The sequence below is a fragment of the Echinops telfairi genome, unplaced genomic scaffold (assembly GCF_000313985.2).
Source record: "Echinops telfairi isolate 266 unplaced genomic scaffold, ASM31398v2 ScPeMD7_7400;HRSCAF=8409, whole genome shotgun sequence".
Classification (NCBI taxonomy): domain Eukaryota; kingdom Metazoa; phylum Chordata; class Mammalia; order Afrosoricida; family Tenrecidae; genus Echinops; species Echinops telfairi.
Window position 1 is genome coordinate 5,441,324 of NW_022111300.1, and position 4,678 is coordinate 5,446,001.

The window sequence follows — 4,678 nt, forward strand, 5'->3', positions numbered from 1 at the left end:
AAGTTGTGATCTGTATATCAACAACAATACTGAAGGGAGACTATGTAACTGCTGAGGTTGCTTCTGTAAAACCAAGCACCTGTGAGAGTTGGTTCTTCAGTTTGGAGGTTTATGATTATGGTTTTATGGGACATCCCAGTTAACTGGCCTAATATTGTGCTCAGCACTTCTGTTCTGCCTCCTAGTCTGTTGAGTAGTATAGTACTCATGGCCTTAAAAATCTTACTAGCAGCTACACAAAGCACAATGGTCTCTCTTCTCCTATAATAAAAAAAGGAGGATAGAGAGTTAGAATTAGCAGAAGGATATTGAAAGTGTGACTAATTGCCTCCATGAATAAATACCTCCTTTGCCATTGATACCAAATGAACTAGATAGTGCTGGGCAACTATTACTGAACAGTTTGATGAAAGACTTCATTAATGAATCCTGAACCAAAGGGAGAAATGCAGACCATAATTTCAAATTCACATAGTCTCTAGAGTTCCAGGAAGAGCTCTGGTGGCAGAGTGGGTTAAGAGTTGGGCTGCTAACAGCAAGGTCAACAGTTGGAAACCCCCAGCCTCTCCATGGGAGAAAGATGAGTTTTTCTACTCCCATAAAGAGTTTAAGCTCAGAAACCCAGAGAGGGATCCTACTCTGTCCTTGTAAGATCACTCTAAGTTGTAATGGACTCAATGGCACTGAGTGTGATCGGTTCTCCAGACTTTCTGGAGCTGTGGAGGATGAACGAGACCTTGAAACTATTGTCCTGAGATAACCTTTAAAACTTAAACTAAAAATATCCCCTGAAGTCAAACAATAAGCCAATTAGTGAAAAAATCTGTCTTGAGCATTTTTCCTTTTAAGAACTATCTATACAGGCTAAAATGGATAACAGCAACTTGAAAGATTAGCTAGGAATCTTAGGAAGCAATGAGTTTATTTTAATGAGGTAGGAACACCTCAGGGGGAAAAGGTGAGAATAGTTGCACAACTTGAAGAATATAATCAATGTCACTTAATTATATATGTAGAAACTGTTGAATAGATATTTTCAACACATCAAAATAAATGAAATGTAAACTCACACACACAAAACCATGGGATACAGTTTCTACTCTGATACTCGTAGAGTCACTATGAGTTAGCATCAGCTCAACAGGAATTATTTTTGTTATTATTGCAAAGTCAAAATTAGTTTCACCCTAACTGATAATCATTTACACAAGATAAGTCTCAGATGGGCATGAAGTCCTTTGGAATTGTCCTGTATTTTGTAACCGTTCATGTAACATGGCTTCCTGCCCTAAGTCATTCTTAGTCTGTGAGGGATTGACTCAAAGGATCATTGACTTCTCTTAACATGTAGTCAACTTTTTTCATGCAAATTGTTGTAAAACCAACTTGGTTCAAAATACGCATTTATAATTGATTTGGGAATTTAGACTCAAACATTTAAAAGGAAGTTTTTTTCAATATCAACTTGCTAGCTAAAATAGACAGAGATTCTGGTAAGCTCCATGTAACTGACTGTATAAAAAGTTTTTTGAGGGATTAAAAAGTCATCAAAGCAGGCACTAAATATATATCAACTCCCTCCTCCACAATATCAGCATATTACACCACTATAGTCAGCAGCTTGTATGAATGTAAGATCACGGACCTCTTCAGCTATTATTGGATTCTGTATAATCCACCCCCATAAAGTCTATATATGATCATTTAAATTCATGTGGAAAAGAAGTTCTAAAACAGTCATGTGTGCTGACATCAGAAAAGAAGCCATTTATAGATAAGAAATCTCCCCCAGGATCAGGTGGGAGAGATTCATAAATGCCAGCGGACAGACCTGGAACTATCTGTTTGTTGTTGCTGTTGTTTTTCTCTCCTTTTCTTTTTTCGGCCTTTTGTTTTCTTATTGTTTGGACGAGGATATTGCTGGTTTGCCAACTTATATAAGACAGACATGGAAAGCAAGCTCGGGGAGAAAGCTCCCAACAGCCCCAGAGGGTCTTGGTGGGAGAAGATGGGAGGGTGGTGGTGATCAAACAACACCATAGACAGGGGAATAACTAGGGAATTAAAGCAAATGTCTAGGAGATTGTAGAGTTCCTTTGAGTATTAGAGCAACACCAATCTAGTTGAGAGGAAGTAGAGGTGGAAGAAGGAGAAATGTGATGGTGAAGGCAAAAGGAAATAGAGGAAAGCTCTAAGAAGCAAAGCTATATATAGAGGTATTAACAGAGGTGCGTACTAATGCAAATACTGTATTTATTTGTGTATAAGCCAGTTTTCATCACATTTTTATGCAGTTTTTGTAGTAAAATTAGGTGCCTTAGCTGATGTTCAGGTCAGCTTATACTTGAGTGTATACATGGTACATTAATTCATAAAAATATAGGTATTGGCCTATGTACATATATTTATAAAGCAATACAGTGAGGCTGCAGATGGACCTTGGTCCTCAGCTCATACTCTTCCTCAATACAAGAACACTTTGCTCTAACAAACAGGCATTTTGTGATGCTCACCACTCCACACACACAATCGCTGAAGACAAAATGGGTGCATAAGTAAATGTGGTGAAGACAGTGGATGGTGCCCAGCTATCAAAAGATATAGTGTCTGGGTCTTAAAGGCTTGAAGGTAAACAAGCAGCCATTCAACAGTGAAGCAAAAAACCCACATGGAAGAAGCACACCAGCTGGTGCAATCATGAGGCATCATCGGGACCTGGTAACAGGCACCAGAAGATTCATAACAAACAAAAGGCAAACAAAAACGTGTTGATGAGAATGAGGGGGTTGGAGTGGAGACCCTAAAGCCCATCTGTAGACAATGAAAGATCCCCCAACAAAGGGGTCACAGGCAAGGGATGAGTCAATCAGGGTGCAGCAGAGCACTGATGGATCACACAATATACTCTGGTTCCTTGAGGCTTCCTCACCCCCTACTACCATGACCCCAGTGTGATTCCCACTCTGGACTGAACCGGAACATGTACATAGGTATAAGCAAAAGATAAAGCTCATGACACATGAAACCCAGAAATGGGAATGGGAATAATGATAACAAAAGGGCAGGGGGAAGTGGGGGGAAAGGAGGGGAAGAAAAGGGTACTGATCGCAATGAATGGCACATAACCACACACGCCCCTCCAAGGGGAAGAACAACAGAAATCAGAGGGGAAGGGAGACAGTGGTCAGTGTGAGATATGAAAATTAAAACTATCTATAATCTATCAAGGGGCCACAAGGGTAGAGAGGGGGGAGAGAGGAGGAAAAAAAGAGGAACTGATCCCCAGGACTCAATGGAAAGTAAATGTCTAGAAAAGAACGATGGCATGATATGTACAAATATGTCTGCTACAATTGATGTATCGATTGTAACAAGAGATGTAAGAGCCCCCAATAAAATGATCTTTAAAAAAATTACTGTAAGCTCATAATACTTATGAAAAGGTTCCTCTTCAGGTGTTAATTTATGACTGCCATTCTCCTCTTTGTGCCTTGATCTTAATCATGCATTGATTAGTCAAAAAACAGGTCTCAAGTGTCACTTTTTGTCCCACATCTACATTTTATTAAGAATCAGCAGAAGGTAAATGCTAATACATCAGGACTTCTCAACTCTGCCCACGCGTTAGAGAGCTTTTAAATAAGACGAATGCCCATACTCCATTGCAAAAAACTCATGGCCCTTGAGTCAATTCCAATTCATATCAAGAATAGAGCTTCCTCAGTGGGTTTCTGAGCTGTAAGTGTTTACAGGAGTAGAAAGCCACCTCTTCCTCTCAGGGAGTGGCTGGTTCTTTCAAATTGCTACCCTTGAAGTTAGCAGCCCAGCACAAAACCCACAATGTCACCACTCTAGGTCAAGGCAGTCAGTGTTCCCCAAGTGGTTTTACTTTGAGTTGAGAATAGATAATCTTCTACAGTTCCTTTCATCCTTCCCTTGATCTTATTAATAGATTGCATGTTTTCCTCCCTTGAGCTGTTTGACATGACTCCCCCTATACACCTTAAAAATAAAAAAACAAGAAAAAGTATTCTCCTCTAAATGTACACTTATTTGTTATGCTGTGACTAAGCCACTGCTATCCTCATTAATGTCTCCTCTAAACAAAATGCACTTAGCCCAAGCAAAGTGAAGGGTTAAATAAAAGAAGCATTCCATGTTTTCCTTTTCTGAAATCAAAAGGTGCATACAGCTCAGACCACATCCCCCTTTCTCTAAATTGCTGCATCTCCTCCTCCTCCTCTCTGCATTTTAATCACCTCTCACTTCCTCCACAGATCTCTCCGGAACCTCCCTTACATGCGCATGCCTAAAGGAAGAACCAAGCTCCACAATGAGATTGCTTCTTTCCTCAACGCCTACCACTTTAGATAAACACATGTAAGCCCAAAGTATTAAATATGGAAAAAGAAATCCTAAATTCAAACTCCATACTCCCATAGTTTTCACTTACTCACTTAGAAATAGACTTATAATTTCCTAAAGGTTATTCATTTATTGAAAACTAACTTTTCAGAAATCAAGAGTATTTCACAGGAAGGGCTTGCATATTGAAGTTTCCTAGAATGAAGCGCCCTGATGCCACAACTTACCTTGAAATGCTTTGAAAAGGATATTTGTGGAGAAAACCATCATCAAGTGCCAATTCATGACTAACTTTTTTTTTTTTTCACGTTTC